The sequence below is a fragment of the Ornithodoros turicata genome, chromosome 3 (genome assembly GCF_037126465.1).
Source record: "Ornithodoros turicata isolate Travis chromosome 3, ASM3712646v1, whole genome shotgun sequence".
In the NCBI taxonomy this organism is placed as follows: Eukaryota; Metazoa; Arthropoda; class Arachnida; order Ixodida; family Argasidae; genus Ornithodoros; species Ornithodoros turicata.
Genome location: NC_088203.1, coordinates 85,563,933 through 85,574,283, shown reverse-complemented (window position 1 = coordinate 85,574,283; position 10,351 = coordinate 85,563,933).

Sequence of the window (10,351 nt, the reverse complement as noted above, 5' to 3'; positions counted from 1 at the left end):
TGGGGGCCCCGGGGCATGCACCCCGTTTGCCCCTCTTAAACCCGGCACTGCCTTTGACAGTGTATAGCGTCGCTATGCCTTGGTCACTATAGTGTCGCACTGGACAATAAATGGTCGGGAATAGTCTGGGGCATGGAGAACTGGTTTGAGCACAGTGCTGCCTTGAACTCCTGGAAGGCTATTTCTTCGGCTTCATTCCACGCAACTCTGTTTAACGTCGGTTAACGGACTGGTGATATCTGGGTAGTTTCGAATGCACCTTTGATAGTATTCCGTTAAGCCTAGAAATGACCTGATTTCAGTTTTTGAGGGTTGCGGATGAGGAAAGCCTTGAAGCTGCTGCCTTAGCTTCAACCGGCTTGCTAGAACCACGCCAAACTGTGTGTCCGATGTATGTTACGTGTGCACGAGCTAGCTTGATTTTTTGCTTTCATAATCAAACCGATGTCCGCCCATTTCATCGAACGCCTTTTCATCGACGCCTGACCAAGGTTAGGTCAGGAGAATCTTTTACGTATTTCACACGTAGCCGCAAGAAAAAGCGGCGGCCACCGATTCGATGAAATGTCCACGATGAAATGTCAATTTTTCGAATAAATGGCGTTCGATGAAATGTCACGGAACCAATCAAACCTGCTTCTTGAAAACAGTGGAGTATCGATCTGAGGCGTTCCACGTGATCCTCCCAGGTAGATGAGAAAACTGCGACATCATCCAGACAGGGGACCGCGAACTTTTGTACTCCACCATTCAATATAAGGAACATAAACGCGATTACATTCGCTGCACCGATTGTATTGAGCGGATCTGTTCCTTCTGATCCTCACTCTCTCTTTCATTTTTTATTGTTATTATTATTATTATTATATTTTTATTGAGTGGAGTATAGACAACGCGACAAGATTAGGAAGCGGTTCTCCAAGGTTCTGCTACCTTCTGCGTATTTCTGGCGGATAGGTTGGAAGTGGTACCCGCGTTCTTTTATAGAAGGAAATATACATAACAGTGAGCAAAAAGGCACGTTACCTTCTGTGTTCGTACCAATGAAATAAAACGTCATATAAACGCTTTTAACTCAGCTCACTACCTTGAGGCTCTGTCTTCACGCTCGCTGTACGTGGGAGCCCTCGGATGTAGTCCCCAACTCAACCTGCATGCTAGTATTTTCCTATTGTTGGTCACACAGGTCTTACAATTGCCCATACATTCTTTGTGCATCAACCGTAGCTTCAGCAGAAGCGGAGTTGTAAGGGCAATGAATGAATGAGAGCGCGTACAGTTTTCGTTGTCCATAAGCATCGACACACAAAAAATGCAGGGGACAACTGCAAAACCTGTGTCTGACCAAGGAGAAGGAGGAGTGTCGTTGGGAGGAACCCGAGAGGTCTGCCTGCCTGAATAGGCGGCATGTTTCTCGGGAAGGGAAAGGTGGTGGAGAGGAGGAGAGGAAAGGGTGAAGTGGAAGACCGAGCGGAATCCGCTCAGGGGGAGGATAGCTGCGTCCATGGGCCGACTTCAGGGGAACTGTGCCGGCATACGCCTATTACACATCTGAGGGAAACCCAGGAAAAACCCCAGACGGCACAGCCGGCCCGCGGATTCGAACCGCGGACCTCCCAGTCTCCAAGCGCACGCGTTACCGCTGCGCCACCGGAGCTGGTGTCTGACCAACAGTAGAAAAATACGAGCATCCATCGAACGATATCTCTAGCGAACTAGTGCAGCGAATTATATCGCTTTTATGTTACTCATTGAATGGCACGCAGATTTTATTATCCATTCACACATGAAAAAAAAAAAAACTATGTCTCCCAATTTCAACAATTCGGGAGAGCGAATGGTATAGGAATCGGACGGCTGTGATGAGTTTCATCAACTGTTCGCAAACACACCCCTATACTTTTTTGGGCTCGCAGGACCACACGGGACCATTTTTCCCTACACCCCCTGACACCATCTGCCCACATCTGTACTGCGCTCGTAGACACAGTTGCTTCGAAGCGCTTACACGGAATCAAAAAAGCATACGGAACTAATAAGATGGAGACACCGTTGACATGAACCATAGCAACGAACGAGAAGAAAATGCTGCCGTAAACGGACAAAGGATATGCCTACAGCACCATTACAGTTCCTAACAGGGCACAGGGGTACACCCGCACAAAGACAACCTTCGTCGTCCAGAACGATGGTCGGCGGTCATCCCTTGTGTCCTCAAACAGCGCATTCTCCGTGTTCCGTAACATGGTCAACCGAGGTGGAACACACCCAACGTCTTTCTTTTTTATATATAGCGTTATTTTTCTTCAGAAAAAAAAGATCGCCACCCGCAAGGTCACTGGAGCGAAGACGAAACGAGAACGAAAACTTGACCGTCCGCGATCAACAGCTGAGATACCGATGAATGTATCGCATAATGGGAGAGGTCAACTCCTTCTCTCTCACGGGGTGCATTTCCATTCCCGTGTATACTAACGGAACAACGGCGGCAGTGTCCGCGTAAGTGGGCTACAGAAGAAAGTGGGCTTCCTTTTCCTGAAGTGGCTGCCAAAGCACTTTTCCTTCCAGGTTAGTTTGCTTGCAGCGCGGGAACGACAGAGGTGGTCGTGCAGCTTCTCATAGAAGTTGGGTCTTCAACGCGGCTGTGAGACGGAGCGTGATCGCAGGTTGGTAAACCTCCAATTTTAACATTTGTTCTGAGTTTCTTGCAAGGTCGACTTTACGAAGTTAACAGTGAGCGGTTTTCTTTGTCACTTTTTCCCCACCCTCCTTTCCCTTCATTTGTTTTACATATAATGAACCCTAACTAACGCGTCCTGGAGTAGCTGGTCCCGAGTAGTTTGGGACTAACATCTCCATTTTTTTTTCAGTCAATCACATTTTGTGTTTGTAAAATAGTGGGGAATATTAATGTACAAGCGAAGCATTCGTACTTGTCAATTGGCATGCTTTTCTATCACTAACTCTAGTCGCAGATAAAATTAGTTTGTTATGACTATAGTTATCGTTGTTAGTAAATATTAAATAGCAAAATTTCATAGCTTCACGTGTGAGCGTCACAGCCTCAAAGTAACATCGGTAGCGTGACACATAACAAAGTAATATTCGTAACTCATACTTATACTAATAGTATACTTTATAACATTTACATTGTTTGTGTACCACTCTCCTCAGTTTACTTTAACTTGCTAAAGTCATTCACTTACTATTATTGAAGCTGAGAGGCCTTTCTGTGTAAAAAGCATCTAACGGTTACTGGTCTACTACAAAGGTGTACAAGAAGCGGCAATTATAAGAGAGTGTACATAAATACACTACTGTGTGCGATTAAATGCACTATTTTCGAGCGTTGCGTGAGTTCTACGGCCGCCGTTTCCTATCGCTGTCTCGCTGTCACCCTTTCTCAACTGACATCAGGCTGTTCCTCAAAGCATGGGGCAGCCCGGCATCCTAGCGTCCTGGTCGACCCAGTTGTTTTTGTTCTGTTAAAACCTGGTAGAACGTCCCGTACATACTTATTGAGCAGCGGAATCACTGATTTTATTTTTGTTATCTGCGTGGCTTTTGGAAGTTATGAATTGGCAGTTTTATTGCGTGACATTTATCAGATCAAATCGCGAACTGTGTCTTGGAGGAGTGTAGAGCAGATCAAACCGGATAATGGCGGGAACAAATTGAAGGGCGGCATTTTGGTGATAACGTACAGGCTGGAAAACGGCATCGCTATTCCTCTTCACACTCACCCCTGGGGACAAAGCGGGGCAGCCTGATGTCAGTTGAGAAAGGGTGACACCGAGATGGGGAGAAGAGAAAGTCGCCGCAGTGCTTGAATATTTTGCATTTTCGCATATTTTTTTTACTACAGCACAGAAAGGCGCTGCGGCTTCGATTCTTGCGGGATAGACTCCTCAGGGTTGTGGTCTACAACTTTGCAAATACACAGTCAACCTATTTTCACTAATTATGAAGATTAATTATGAGTGTTAATTAACGGCTGCGGTAATTACTGATACGCCACCACCTTTGAGTAGGCCCCGTCTAGAACAGATGTATTCGACGACTTTTGCGAAAAATAAATCCCGAATTTAATAAAATTCTGATCAGTCTTACGTGACGCACCCTATATATCAAAGGACGCCGAAAAGTAGGAAAGGTACTCTTGCTTTGCCCTAACTTTTGGCATATATAAGCATCCTTGCGAGCGTGTAGGAAGCGACAAGCATAAAGTGTCACACCAAGTAGATTGATTTATTGATTGATTGGTTTGTAAAAAAAATGGAGATGATAGTCTCGAGCCACTCGGGACTGGCTACTCCAGCACGCGTTATTCAGAAAAGAAAGGGAAACAACACAAATCACCACCACCACCAAGTACAGCTCGGCATGGAAGAGATATATTGCATTATCATTAGCTACATTGACGCTTTGTGCGTGGAAGGCGCTCGTAGTGCGCGCTGTCAGGAAGGTGGAAGTGAGATCATCAGACATTCTTGGCAACATCTCCTCCGATCCATTATAGCAACTATACATGGTGCATTTCTAATGTTGACATTTCCTGTTTTCTTTTCTTTTCGTTTTTCTTTTCGTTACACAATCCACGCATGGCCTTGTACTTCACGTACGAGCCGGTTCGGCGCAAATATTTATTCTCCCGGTGCTCATACGCCGTAACGTATCTTTCGACAAATGTGTCTAAATTTACGCTGTTTTCAAGACCAAGACGGACTGAAGGCCAACCATTGCACGCATTATAAGAAAACAGAACTTCACCGCATAGCGCACTCCTATGGCCAAACACCATCCCGAATAGCCTCTTCCCCGATTTGTTGAAAACGAGATGCGTACGCCTTTTTGTGATACTGAACGATGCCACGAAACATGTCACAGCAGTCCTTATGCACGAACGTTAATGTGCTATCAAGCTCTCCTTACCGTATTTAAGTTTTCAGGTCTCGCATCAATTGATGCGAGACCTGTACTCTGTATTTTATTTTGTTTGTTTTTGTTTTGTTTTGTTTTTTTCTTCCACAGACCGAGAGCGACTCATAGCATTGCACCCTGCTTTATTTATACTTGGCGGAGTATTAATATGCCTCGACAGCTTCAGACTTAGCATCAATTGCCAATACTCTCTTAGAACTTCACCGCATCGGACGCTGTGCGCTAACCATTGCCACTAATGACAGGGTTGTCACTTCGAGGCCCGATGCGGAACTGAACATATCGGCACGTCGTTCCAGTAGGCCGCGATTTCAAATGAACGTCACGACCGGCCATCGCCCGGGAGCTTGTGATGAATCGCGGGGAAGCGATGCATTCATCACGCGGTATGAAATAAGGAAAAGTTGAGCATCGAGAATCATTCGGATTCTGCCACATGCTCAATTGTCGAAGAAGTACATCCCGTAATCGGTCTTGAGACAGCCTGATATACTATGTGACCTCCAGTTAGTCTAATACAAAGTAAATAATAAGTGATTTAAAATTCAATTAATCAATGCAGGGAAAAATCGGATCACGAATGATACGGAGGTAATAATTGAGTTTCGTTTGCTTTGCACCGTCTCCCAGATGATGACAGCATTGTGAAAATGTGTGCGCTGATTAGGGTTTGTCACAGCCACGGGCGAACCCTGTTGATCCCGTCAACAGCCGGTACAAAGTATGATGGATGGTTCACGTCGATTTTGGACACGAGCCTCAAGCCCTCGACCGCAATTTTAGCAGGCAAGACCATGAACCCCGTCTTTACCAGCACCCGTGGCATAGTGGTTAGGATGATCGCTTTCCACGCCGAGACTGGGAGGTGACACGGGTTCGAATCCTGTCATCGGCTGTGCTGTCTGAGGTTTTCCCTGGGTTTTCCGAAGACTTTCCAGACGAATGTCGGCACAGTTCCCTCTGAAGTCGGCCCAGGACGCATACTAGCCCCTCTGTCCCCCACTCCTAGCTGCTGTACTCTCTCCATCTATCCACGTCTGTACGCCGCTCATAGCCACAGTTGCTTCGCGGCGCTAACACGGAATTTAAAAAAGTAACATGTTTTGGCATCAAGGTCACCAGTGTGTAAGATTTTGTTTGTTCAGTACCACGGAGTATTTAATCAAACAACGACAAGTATGACGGTTTTCCGAATTTACCTGTAGAGCGGGAATTTTTTTAGATGGAAGATTTCCATACACACCTGGAAGAAGTGCACAACACGTACGGTCCCTCAGCCTAAGCGGGAAAACACCGCATGACATCATCATTTAATTGATGTTGTTGCGCTACAGAAAGGGGTGTCATAAAGCGATATACGTCACAACAGTCATTATGCAAAAATGTTAATGAGCTATCGAACTCTCCTCACCATATCTAGGTTTTCAGGTCTTGCGTCAACTCTGGTTTTTTGTCCTTCCACAGACCGAGAGCAGCTCATAGCAAAGCACCCTGCTTTATTTGTACTAAATAAGAAGTATTAACGATGCGAAGTATTAATATGCCACGAAAGCTTCGGATTTAGCGTCCTTCGTTCAGCACTGCCTTCGATGCCATGCTTCCAATCAGAGAGAAAAACGGTGCGAATCGATTATGCACCTCCCAGACGGCATCGTTTACATAACTGTGACCTCCCGGAAGAACCTTAACGGACCGCGCAGGCCGTCGAGCTCGCGACCTTGGCACACTCACAGTTCCAGGGCGAATGGCTCATGGAAGCGAGAAAGATCGTAAGACAAGAGAGAGATTGTGTAGATAACGATGGATACCGATGGCAGATAGAACACCCACAGCCTTGACGCCACATGCACCCTCAATTACATCTTTCTGGTCCATGATAATTTATGCCTCACGTTATCGTGCGTTGTAAGTATGTATTGTAGATTTCAGTACTGGTAACATTGTCGATTGCGTGATCGAGTGTAATACCGAGCAGTCATACGTGAAGCTTGTAAGTCCTGCAGCACACGTTTTATCGTATTGACGATTTTTTCACGTTTTCTAATCTATGCTATCACGGGAGATTACAAATACAGATGTCATATTGGTAGTCAGGTGTTCATCGTCCGCAGCGGCTGAAGATAGGGTCCGGCCTTCAACAACAACAAAAAATGACACATATTTTAATTCTTATAATTAGGACTGCAATCGTAATCATAATCACGATAAGCGATACACTACCCCACTTTCTAGAGGTAATTTGGCGGAAATATCATAATGAGATTTATAGTGAGGACCAAAGTCCCTACACTGTCCAGAAAGGTGAGGAATGCTTTTAGGGCAGTGCTTTCGTGAGCGGCGAGGTGGATTTGACGGACAGACGGGCTTTCTGCTACCCTGCCGAGGAGCAAAAAGGGGTACAAGTTCAATAAGAATCCCTGGTGTAGTTAGTTTTTCCTTTTCCTTTCTCACACGCATGTGCTCTCAACTGAAAGATAGTCCAGGAAACCCGCACATGCACTCTTAGAAATGAATTTCACCGCATAGCACGCTCCTAGCCAACTATCATCTCGATATGATATGATATCGTTATCTGCCCTGATTTGTTGAAAACGGGAGGCGTACGCCTTTTTTGTGACAATTATAAACAGCATAAGTGTCACAAAAAAAGGCGCACGCCTCCCGTTTTTAACGAATCAGGGAAGGTAACGACATCATTCGAGATGGTAGTCGGCTAGGGGCGTGCTATGCGGTGAAGTTCATTTTTAAGAGCGTGGGTCTTGGTACGTACAATGCTCTTTGGGCACACTGTTGTGCTATCGTCACTGTGTGAGTCACAGGCATTCTGAGATTTGTGGTGTGGTGATCTTCAGTAATTTAGAGGACACAGTGAGTGCGCGAGACTATGCATTTTGAAACCTATTTTTCAGACCGCTAAATGCGACTCGCTTAGGATGTTCCCGCCTCCTCGTGAGACAGAGAGGAGTTACACTCTTAAAAATGAACTTCACCTCATAGCACGCTCCTAGCCAACCATCATCTCAAATGATATCGTTATCTGACCTCTTTTGTTGAAAACGGGGGCGTACGCCTTTTTTGTGACAATTATGAACAGCATAAGTGTCACAAAAAAGGCGTACGCCCCCCGTTTTCAACAAATCAGGGCAGATAACGATATCATTTGAGATGATGGTTGGCTAGGAGCGTGCTATGTGGTGAAGTTCATTTTTAAGAGTGTACCTGCATACCCTACACGCTTAAAAATGAACTTCACCGCATAGCACGCTCCTCGCCATCCCGAATGACAACGTTCTGGCCCGTGATTTTTTTTAAAACGGGAGGCGTGCGCCTTTTTTGTGACATTTATGCTGTTCCTAATTGCCACGAAAAAGGCGTAGGCCTCCCATTTTAAACAAATCAGGGGCCAGAACGTTGGCATTCGGGATGGCGGTTGGATAGGAGCGTACCATGTGGTGAAGTTCATTTTTATGAGAGTACTATTCTTTCACATCTCCCGTAGGGACGAATTTCGCTCGCTCATTGCAACTTGTGAACATCTTTCGATTAGCCTTATCTGCGTGAATAAACGCACGTAGTATTTTACGTCCTACAAGACCTACCTTAAACACTTCAGCCGTCTGCGCCGTGTAACTGGTAAATGCCTTGTTGCTGTCGACTAGAGGATTAACTGCAGTGGCGCGTACCTGACAGATGTTGTAGAGGTGTTACGCTCACTGTCTCCACTAGAATGTGCTATAATGAAATTGAGAGGCAGCTATCGCAAAGCCTGCCTCATTGCGGGGTTTCGACATGAGGCCGTCACAAGAATAATGGACATCGTAGCCACGTTCAGAGCATGTGTCAAATTCATTTCGGGACGAATTAACTGGCTAATTAATCGTGGATCATACGCATATAAGGCTATTCCGACATACCTGTGGAATACCAACATATGCCTCTGCGTCTTTATGAAGAACTCGGAACCTGTACGAAGCGCGTGCTTGGCATATGCCACAGCGGCGGCGACGTCATCTACATATAAGTGCATCCGCTAATGGGCACTGAAACATTGAAAGGAAAACGTTACATCTCGAGTGTGGCTTGAACCGCCTTTGTGCCCTTTGATTTTGAAGACGAAGTCATAGAACTAATAAGATTTTCTATCTTTAATCCATGTGGGACAACATTGGTGCAAATATTTCTCCATATTAGTTTCCTAACGTATATGCACATGCAAGGCAGTTATGCTGGAGACATGACCACTGGAGAAGCTTTGCATCGTCGCTGTCGCCACGCACACCTCTCTCCCGAATATGGGCGGTGATGAAGGGTCTAACCGAGCCGGTTACTCAGCGTGATCCGTTCCGGTCGCTATCCTTAGCCACAGGTCGTTCGGAGATGGAGCTTGCGGAAGACTATTGCAGTAGGCTGACCTCATCACCCACTGTCGACCTCACGTCAGCCTGCGATATCCCAGTTGTTCCTGATCCGCCAATGGAGCCTTCCTTAAGCCACCCATTCTCTTCCATGGAGCTAGAGTCGGCCTTAAGACAGTCACCAGTGCACACCTCTCCTGGGGCAGACCTAGTGACATACAAGACCCTTCGCAACCTACCCCTCCGCGGACGCCAGCTGCTCTTGCGGCTCATTAATGAGTCGTGGCGCGCCGGTGTTGTTCCCGCAGAATGGAAGTCGGCAATGGTGGTCCCCATTTTAAAACCTGGAAAATTGTCCCATGACATCGATTCCTTTCGGCCGATTGCACTCACCAGCTGCGTGGCGAAGACAATGGAGCGCATGGTACACTCGCGGCTAACCTGGTACTTTGAAACTGTGAGGTACTTCCCCGAGGCCATGGCAGGGTTCAGACAAGGGAGGTCGTCCATCGACAACGTGATCGACCTGGTATCCAGTGGCCAAGAAGAACAGTCGGAAGCACGTTTTACTGTTGCCGTCTTTTTGGATGTCATGAAGGCGTATGATAGCGTTCTCCACAGTGCCGTTGTTGCTACCCTGCAAGAGTCGGGAGTGGGAGCTCGAATGGTTTCTTGGGTCCGTGACTTTCTGTCCGGCCGGACGCTGTTCGTCCGTACTGCATCAGGAGATACGCCAGCTTTTCCCGTCTCCCGTGGAGTGCCACGAGGTAGTGTACTGAGTCCGCTGCTGTTCAATCTGATTATGGCATCACTCCCGGCGTGCCTCTCTGAGCATATCCGCATCACAATCTATGCCGACGACATCTGCATATGGACATCCGGAGTCCGACGGGACGCCATTCAACAACGCTTACAAGGCGCTTTCAACACCACCGCGTCTTACCTTGCCGACCGAGGACTCCGTGTATCCCCTAGCAAGACAGCCGCCATGGCGTTTACTCGGCGGCCCTTCACCAGCTACCCTCTCCATGTTGCTGGAACCCCGCTTCAATTTG